The sequence below is a fragment of the Equus quagga genome, chromosome 12 (genome assembly GCF_021613505.1).
Source record: "Equus quagga isolate Etosha38 chromosome 12, UCLA_HA_Equagga_1.0, whole genome shotgun sequence".
NCBI classification, from domain to species: domain Eukaryota; kingdom Metazoa; phylum Chordata; class Mammalia; order Perissodactyla; family Equidae; genus Equus; species Equus quagga.
In genome coordinates, this window is record NC_060278.1 from 105,282,031 (window position 1) to 105,292,297 (window position 10,267).

Here is a 10,267-nt window from a genome sequence, read left to right on the forward strand (position 1 = left end):
GTAATATTCCTTAATATATATACATCTTATTTCCTATTATATGGGTATATCTCTCTGCTATTGGTGCTGTTTCCCTGGAGACCCCTGACTAGCTACAGACATGAAGCCGCACACGTGTGGAGTTGTGTGGAGTGAAATGGCGTAAGGCAGGCAGAGAGCTGTGAGCTGAACGACTCCCAGAGACGGCACACGAGGCCGGGTCTGAGAAAATAGGGTGGGGGAAAAAGCCATACAGATGGGAAAGACGAGTGAAGTTGTCTTTGTAGAAAATCCTAAAGAATTGACTAGAAAGCTACTTTGAATGAGTCAGTTTAGCAAGGCTTCAGGATACAAGTTCAATGTGAAACTTTAAGAAAGGTAATTCCATCTTTATACACAAGCAACAAATAATAAGAAATTGAAAACAACAACACCACCATTTGCAATAGCACCCAACGACTTGAAATACTTAGGGAGATACTTAACAAAATGTGAATGACCTCTATATGGAAAACTACAAACTAACGCTGAGAGAAATGAAAGAAGACACGAATGAACGGAAAGATAGGTCAGGCTTGTGAATGAGAAGGCTCAGATCTACTGGGATGGCAATTCTCCACAAATGGATCAATAGATGCAATATGATCCTACCAAAACCCAGTGCGATTTTTTTTTGGTAAAAATTGATTATCTGATTCTAAAATTTATATGGAAATGCAAAAAGCCTAGAATAGCCAAAATAATTCAAAAGAACAACCAAGTTTAAAGAATACTCTGTGATTTTAAGACTTATTATAAGCAAGACTGCGTTATTGGCATAAGGATGGACATATGGATCAATGGAACAAAATATAGAATCCAGTAATAGATCTGCAACTGTATGGTCAATTGATTGTCAAGGTGATTCAATGAGAGAAAGATGGTCTTTTCAACAAATTGTGCTAGAACTGGGCATCCATATGCAAAGGAATGAACCTGAGCCATACACAAAAATGAATGCAAAATGATCACAGGAGTAAATATAGGAACTAAAGCTATAACGTTTCTAGAGGAGAACATAGAACATTCTTCGTGATCTAGGGTTAGGCAAAGATTTCTTAAATAGTCAGCCAGAGCTGATTAAGACAAGAAATGCAAACTATAAAAGAAAAATAAGTTGGACCTCATCAAAATTTAAAACTTTTACTATTTTGGGGCCAGCCCCGTGGCCGAGTGATTGGGTTTGCGCGCTCTGCTCGCTGCCGGCAGCCCAGTGTTTCGTTGGTTCGAATCCGGGGCTCAGGCATGGCACTGCTCGTCGAGCCACGCTGAGGCAGCGTCCCACATGCCACAAACTAGAAGGACACACAACTAAAAACATACAACTATGTACCGGGGGCTTTGGGGAGAAAAAGGAAAAAATAAAAATAAATAAATAAATCAAAAAATAAAAAAACTTTTACTATTTAGAAAGTGCTATTAAGAAAATCAGGAACTGGGGACGGCCCCGTGGCCAAATGGTTAAGTTTGCGCACCCTGCTTTGGCAGCCCAGGGTTTCACCGATTCGAATCCTGGGCGCGGACATGGCACCGCTCATTAAGCCACGCTGAGGCTGCGTCCCACATGCCACAACTAGAAGGACTCACATCTAAAAATACACAACTATGTACTGTGGGGCTTTGGGAGAAAAAGGAAAAATAAAATCTTTAAAAAAAAAAAAAAAAGAAGAAAGAAAATCAAGAACTGAGTAAGGACTTGTGTCCAGAACATATAAAGAACTCCTACAACTCAATAAGACAAAACAAAATTAAAAAATAGGCTAAAGATTTGAAGACGCTTCACCAAAGAAGATACAAAGACATTTAAAAAATGCTCAACATCTTTGATCATTAAGGAAATGCAAATTAAAACCATAGTGAGATGCCACTGTATACCCACCAGAATGGCTAAAATGAACAGACTGACAGCATCAGGTGTTGGTGAAGACGTGGAGCGAAGTAACTCTCACTCATTGCTAGCAAAATGACACAGCCACGTTGGAAAACTGGCGGTCTTGTTAACAAAGTTCAACGTGTACTTATCATATAACCCAGCAATACCAGTCCTAGGTGTTTAAGCAAGAGAAATGAAAATGTATGTCTACACAAAAACTTGCACATAAATGTCCAAAGCAGCTTATTTGTAAAAGAGATGCAAGGGACTGATGTTTGTGTCCCTCAGGTTCCTGTGTTGGAAGCTAATCCCCAGTGTGATGGTGTTTGGAGGTGGGGTCTTTGGGAGTTTAGGTCAGGAGGGTGATGCCCTCGTGAACGGAATTAGTGCTCTCATAAAAGAGACCCCCAGAGAGCCCCCTGCCCTTTCCGCCACGTCTCTGAACCAGGAAGCAGGCCTTCAATAGACACTGAATCTGCAGGCCGCTTGATCTTGGACTTCCCAGCCTCGAGAACTTTGAGAAATAAATGTTTGTTGTTCCTAAGCCACCCAGTCTATGGTATTTTGCTATAGTAGCTGGAGCTGACTAAGACAAGCCCCCAACTGGAAATAATCCAAATGTCAGTCAACAAACAGGTGAATGAATAAACAAATTGTGGCATATCCGTACAATGGAATATTACTCAGCAATACAAAGGAAGGAAACGCCAGTACACCAACAGCACAGATGACCTCAAAAAACATTATGCTGAGCAAAAGAAGCGAGACATAAAATGGTACATACTTATGTACATTTTATTTCTGTGACATTTGAGAACAATTAAAATGATCTATAGCGATGGAAGTAGATTAATGGCCGCCTGGGACTGGAGATCGGGGGCAGTGACTGCAAAGTGGCAGGAGGAGACCATCTGGGGAGATGGAAAGATTCTATATGCTGACTGTGGTGGTCACACAGGAGTACACATTTGTCAAAACTCATCAAACTGTGCACTTAACTGCTGCATTTTACGGTGTGTAAATTAGACCTCAACAAGGTCAATTCAAAACAAAAAGACAGATAAGAAAAAAATACATATGATAAGAGCTAATTCTAGAGAAGCCGTGTGATTCCCGTCCTCGTGAAGGGTACCTCGGAGGAGAGGGGGCTGTTCAGACAACCTGCACCTGACCCTGGATCGCGGCTTCAAGCTCCCCTTGCACAGGGAGCCTGGGTGCCACCTCCCTGCCCTGAGCTGCCTCCTGCAGAAGCCCAAGCAGCCCCAGGCCAGAGCTGCAGGTGAGTCACTGAGCACTCTGTGTATGCCCTTGTGGCTTCCTCTGGTCACCCGTCTGGATTTTTTTTTTTTTTTTTTTTTGAGGAAGATTTGCCCTGAGCTAACATCTGCCGCCAATCCTCCTCTTTTTGCTGAGGAAGACTGGCCCTGAGCTAACATCTGTGCCCATCTTCCTCTACTTTATATGTGGGATGCCTACCACAGCATGGTTTGCCAGGTGGTGCCATGTCCACACCCGGGATCCGAACTGGAGAACCCCCGGCCACGGAGAAGCAGAACGTGTGAAAATAACCGCTGGGCCACTGGGCCGGACCCAGCCCCTTCTGGATTTTGATTAACAAATCAGAATAACACAGGACTTCTCAACCTCCAGGCTGTTGACATTTTGGACCAGATAACTCTGTGTCCTGGGGGGCTGTCCTGTGTACTGTCTGATGTTTAGCAGCATCCCTGGCCTCTACCCATGAAATGCCAGGAGCACCCTCCCCAGAGCTGTGAAAACCAGAAATATCTTCAGACATTGCCCAATATCCCCTAGGGGACAAAATCACCCCGGGAGACCCACGACTTTAATGGAGAGCTCTGCCTCAGGCCTGGCTTCTTCCCTTCTCTTCCAGACTTGAAAGGGAACTAATCTCAGCCCTATTAGTATAAAGATATCGGATCTTTATATCTATAGATTCTGAGTAATTCCACTCAAAATGGAAGCAAGATTTGCGTGCGGATGGGTTTGGGGAAGAACATGAAGTCGATTCCAAGGTTTTTCCGGAAGACTTGACTCAGGGAGATGAGGCAGACGTGGAAACAAGGGTGAAAGCCGCAATATCAAACACAGATTGGCACTGGCGTGGGAACAGACTATTAAAGGAGACAGATAAGAGGGCAGAAAAATGGGCTCGTACATAGAGGTCACCATGCGCGATTCAAAGTGACATTTCAGTCTGCCCCGCCTGCACCGTGACGGCAACTGGCTATCATCTCTCCATTTGGGAAAAATAAAATCTATGTCTGTCGACCTTAGACCATAAATACATCCCCTCTCCCGTTAATTCCTCCCCACAACCAGCTGCACTAAAGATCTAAACAATAACAAAAATTTATGAAAGTAGTTGAAAAAATATCGAAGGAAAGATAACGATAGAAAAACGGGCAAGTAGTGCAAATGGTTTGCAGAAGTCACACAAGTGACCAACAAATATTTGAAAAGATGCAAATCAAATGAACCATTTCCTTTGGGGCCATCTGACTGGCCAAAATTAAGGATTGGTAAAATAACCTCTGCCCACAAGGTGCTTGTGAGGAAACTGGCACTTTGTCTACAGTGCTGCCGGAGTGGGAAGGAGACTGCAGCTTGTGCGTGCCCCTTGGCTCTGGAGCCCCAATCCTACATCGAGGTGTCACCCCTGGAAAAGGGACATCTTCATTTCTGCAGGCCTCAGCAGTCTCCATGGCCTCACCAGGCAGCCCCAGACCCTAAACAGCCTACGGTTGTGTCTGTTTATGCTACAGGCTATTTTATAAGATGACTTGACTCAACTTGTGAGGGTGGGGAGTTAGACTTCAACAGACAGGTTAGCACCTAGTGTTCCACGTACCCGTTTCTGCCACCTGCCTGGCTCTGAAGGGCGAGTCACTAAACCGCTGTGTTCCTGGGTTCCCGAAAATGCAAAATGGAAGTATTAATAGTTTTCACCTTAGGGGGTTCCTCCAAGGATTAGCCAAGATAATACAGCAAAGCCTTGGAGCTGTAAGGCACACGTGGCCATGTGACATCTATGGTAGCTAGTATGCAGACGAAAAAAGGCAAATAAAAGCAAAAAATCCTAATGTGGCAGCTGTCGTAAACATTAGTTAAACTTAAAACCCAGCAAAAAAGAAAAAAAAGTGGAAAAAAGTAAGAAGGAAAGCAAGGAGGAGGAAAGCAGGAAGGAAAGAGGTGAATCTACAGATATCAGTGTGCAGAGATGGCCCCACTCCACAGTTAAGCGCAAAGAAGCAAACTGCAGAAGACAAACTATGGGGTGACCTCCCTATAGTCATTACATTTCATTATGTTTAATATACAGATTTGATGTAACATGGGTTATACCTTCTAGATCATATACATAGTAACATGGATTGTGAATAGCAAAGTGCGCTATTGTATTTCTGTTTTAACGGTGTTTATCTCTGGGAATGGGAGAATTGAGGACTGTCTGTTTTATTTATTTCCCTTTGTGCTTGCATTTTAGACAACCTCATCCTTCAAGTCTCTGCTCCAAGGTCATTTCCTTTACCTGGCCACCTCTTTGAAATGTCCCCCTCCCCGACTGTCCCCCAGCCTGCCCTTTCTTCCAGCGCGGTGACACTGTGGTTACATGGACACGGGCCTTCCTGACTGCCTGTCTTCTAGAGGCCAAGGACTCGACCTCTCTTCGCCGCTCTCCCCTGGCACAGGAGAGGCGCTGGCAAGCTGCCCGCAGGGTGAATGAAGAAATCGACTGCCTGGTGAGATTATCAGAGTGGAAAGCATTTCCTTTTCTAAACATCTACTCTGGGCTTATAGGAACCACGTGTTGAGTGAATGAGTGAGTCTCGGCTCCCCTCTTTTGTGGACGATGGGGCTCCTTCCAGGAAACAAGCTCCCATGCCCTGGGTCCCAACACCCAGGACCTTCTGGATCCTGCTACCCTCGCCTTTGTCTTGCCATCTCCTTCCATTCTCCTCTGCTTCAAGCCTGCTCTTCAGCACAGCCTACCCCAACCCACGGTCCGTTCTGGGTTTGCACAGCCCCACGGCACCGTCGCTTCTGTTATAGCATTTGTCCCTCAGTATTTCTCTCCTTCCTTCCTTCCTGCCTGCTTACCTGCCTTCCTGCCTGCCTGCCTGCCTTCCTTCCTGTCTTCCTTCCTGCTTGCCTGCCTGCCTGCCTTCCTTCCTGTCTTCCTTCCTTCCTGACTGCCTTCCTGCCTGCCTTCCTGTCTTCCTGCCTGCCTGCCTTCCTTCCTGACTCCCTGCCTGCTTGCCTTCCTTCCTGCCTGCCTGCCTTCCTGTCTTCCTTCCTGCCTGCCTTCCTTCCTGACTGCCTGCCTGCTTGCTTTCCTTCCTGTCTTCCTTCCTGCCTGTCTTCCTTCCTGCCTGCCTGCCTTCCTGCCTCCCTCCCTTCCTCTCTTCCTCCCTTCCCTCCTTTCCTTCCTCTCTTCCTTCCTCCCACTGAAATAGTTTTCTTAATGCTGTCTCTCCAGGCCAGTATGAGCTTCATGAGATTGGGGATTTTGTCAGTTTTGTCAATGTTCTGAATCCCTACCACCCATCCAATAGAGCTTGGCACATAGTAGGCCCTCTAAACATTGTTGAATGGAGGAATGAGTGGCTCCCCTGCCAGACTAGAAGTTACAAGAGGGCTGGCTCCCTACCTGTTGACAGCCTAGCACTGTTAGTTGAATGAATGCAAGAACAGATGTCTCCAAGCGCCTCTCACTTGCTGATTCGCCTGCGGGCTACTGCCTTGGCCGTGGACTGGGAGTGAACTTGGGTTGGTGCAGGGAGGCAGTTGAGTGTGAGGGCGGGGTACCTCCCCCTGGGGGTGTGGGGCTTTGGGGGCCAGTAGGTCAGGCTGCTGAGCGGGTTTCAGCCTTGCACAGAGAGCAGCCTCTGCTCTGAGGGTAAAGACCACTCTCAAAGATGATGGTAGTAACTGACACTATGTAACATTATATTTGCCAGGCATTGTTTTCAATGTTCTGCATACATTATCTCATTCAATCCTCAGCCCTATGAGATAAGCAGTATTATCTCTGTTTTGCAGATGCAAACACTGAGGCACTGAGAGTTGCCGTATTTTGCTTACGGGCTGCAGAGTCAGGATTTGGAGGGGGCTCAGTGGCTCCCAAGTCTGTGGTCTTAAGCACAGGAGGAAGAGATGAGGGTGGGGCGCATTCTGGGAGATGTAGACACCGCCAGCCTTCCAGCTTCACGGGCAAGTGAATGTCCGAAATGCAATAGGATATCTAAGCCGTTTGGACCCCGGTTTTCTCACATTCAGTACCATGGGGCACTGGCCTGCCCCGGTGCCCTGCCAGACTTGGCGAGGCTGTGCTGGAGGCTGAGGCAAAGGAAATCGTGTGCCCCTAGGTATATTTATAAAATACCCTCTCAATCGGAAAAGTTAATAAAACCTCGGCAATAACCAACCACGGCTCCAGACTAAGCCCCTGCTGGCCCCAGCTGCTTGCTCACCACTGTCAGCTCTCACCAGCCCCCAAGAGGGGACACAGGCGCTAGGGACTGACAGCGGATCGGAAATGACTGTTTCTGTTGCACAGTAAGACAGGGTTGTAACACAAACCTCCACAGCCTGTCTTCATTTAAAGTTTTGATGTTTTGTTCATCAAGGTTTTTTTTTTGCGTTCATTTTGATTTTTTTAAAAATAACGCATTAGAAAAGGTCTTGATGACTGAGTTGTTTTGGTGTCTTAAATTTTGTGCTCTCACCTTAATTCCAGCCCTGGTCGCTCCTCTCCTGTTACTGACCTTGCAAGTAACTGACTTGCCCCTCTCCTGGGGGTCATCAAGAGTCACAGGGGCAGCCAGGTGGTCCAGGTGAGGGGAGCCCGCAGTTTATGACTTGTCCTAGGGGTGGGGGTCCACAAAAGGAAATAGGTGATGTGCTTGTCTGGATCGATGGGGCTGAGGAAGCCTTGGTTTCCGGTCATCACCTCTTTTGGAGCCTCAGTGTTTTCCTGAATATAACTGAAAATCAGATTATAATCTAATCCTTTGGGTGGAGGAGGGGAAATAGACAGGAAGAATCAAATTCTTTCTTAAAAATCATGTTTGACTTAAGATAAACTTCCTTGCCTCCTCTTCCCCTTGCCCTCAAATCCATATGAATTATAGAATTTTTACAACATATTGTATAGATGAATGAAAAACTGTTTCTTTAAAACAAAACAAAATCAAAGTCTAAATGAGTAGTTCTGAGTAGGGTAAATTGGTTGTTTAAAAGGCCAATTTGTGATGAGATTAAAGAACATCCTTTCAATACCAAAAGGGTTTATGAGACCCAGACCACAAAGACGGATAGAGGAATCTCGTAATTTATGCAGTTACGGTTTTGGAACATGCAAATTGGATTCACTCTACACAGTTTCAGCATCTCATATATGAACAAGGGAAGAATAATTTCATAGGAATCATTTATGCCCGTGAGTCTCAGACTTCATGTGCACCAGAGTCACAGGGAGGGGGTCAAAGCCCAGGTTGAAGGCTCCACCCATGGAGCTCAGAGTCAGTGGGTCTGGGTAGGACCTGGAAACGGGGAGTTCTCGCAGGGGCTCAGATGATGCCGAGGCTCCTGATCTGGGACTTCACGTTGGGAATCACTGCTTTATGCTATGTCCAGGGTTCTAATGGGTAACTTGTCAACTGACTAACAAATGAAATTGGACTTGGTTGTAACAGGTCTGCATAAGCAGCAGTAGGACGCCTTCCACAAAATGAAAACCCATTATTGCCTAATAGGATAAACGAGGGCAGGGTCATCTGAAGCTTCTTTGAGTCTATGTAAGCCTCTTACGAAAAGGAAGTATTGCTACAAGACACTTCCAGTTCTTGGTTTTGGAGGCTAAAGATTTTGTTCAGGTGAGGAAAAAATAATATATATATATATATATATATATATATATATGTCTTTACATTGTTTTCCATTGCTGTGCCTGGGGTTAAGAAGGGTTTGGACACTGACATTTATTTTACAGAGCACATCTGAAGAATAACGTTTTTTTTTCTTTTAGGTTCTGGCTTTAATTTGGTGTTGATTTTTGCTGGCTAGGGTTTCCCTCCGGATCCCTGGGTTGCCATGGTGTCATTTTGGCTTTTTTACTGTTGGTGTTGTTTTTGGGCTGACGGCCCCACTGAAATGAGTTCTTACATGCAGAACTCAGGAGCCTGGCACCACGTCCAGGGAAGCCAACGTTTGTGTTCCACGTGAGGAAGGTGCTGGGGGTTAACTGAAGATACTGCAGCCTGGCTTGTAGGACTGAAAAGAGTGGGCAGAGGAGAAAGGACATGGGTGGCTGCTGGGGAGCTGAGGGCTCTCCGAAAGGGGTCTTGCTCCAGCGTGCCTGCAGATCCTGCGAGCGGAAGTTGTCTAGAGTAAAGGGACCCTGGGAGGTTGCGTGCCAATTTCTCATAATTGTGTATTGTGACAGTACAAGATGCTCCCGTTTCTGAAGGCAAATAATACATTTGGGCATTAACAGTGGTTACTGTACCTTTTTTTTTTTAATTATAAAAGTAAGATGCAATCATAATAGCAACAACAAAGACAGGAAACACGTAACAACAGCAGCAGCAATCTTCCCTTCCAGATTAAATTCTGAAAGAAAATCAGGATGTTAATAGTGATTACTGTGTTCCTTTAAAAAAACATAATTAAAACAAGACACTTTAATTCCAACCCCCCCTCCCCCGCCAAGTGAAAATAAAACCCCAACCATAAGGAGGTCAAAAGTCAGTTTTCTCTCCACATCCCTCCCCCAGCCCCAGCCTGGTGCCTGGGCATAGCTACCCGCCAAAAACCAGGCCTGTGTCCTTCTAGCTCTTCTGACGGCGGGACCAAAAAGCATAGCACGTGTTGATCTTAGAAAAGAAGAATATTAGTGGTCAAAATCCTAGTTCCACCTTCAACTAAGCTAATTTTCCCTGTAGTTTTGTATTCTGCTTATTTTTGCGCAAAGCAGTGGCTAAGAGTGAATGTTTCAGCCCCTTCACACTAAACTGTGGCTGTGCTTCCATCGCTTTGTGTTGGAGAAATGTCAAGTACATTTCTCTCCGCCGATGGTTCTATCACAAAAATCTCCTGGTGCATTTTAAAAACCGTGCCTCTGAAGACTTGGAGACAGACAGACAGGGAGAGTTCGCCAGGAGGGGGGTTGAAGCCTGCATCTTCCTGTCACTTCTTTTTTTCTCTCTTCTAAGGCGTATGTGGAGGAGTCTTGGGTAAGTTTGCAACTAACCTCCCTGGGAAAGAAGCTGCTGGGGTTGCCTGGGCAGGTCGTGTGTGAAAACCACCAGGGGCCCAGGTCAGGAGGAACAGCTTCTGACGACATCTAATTTC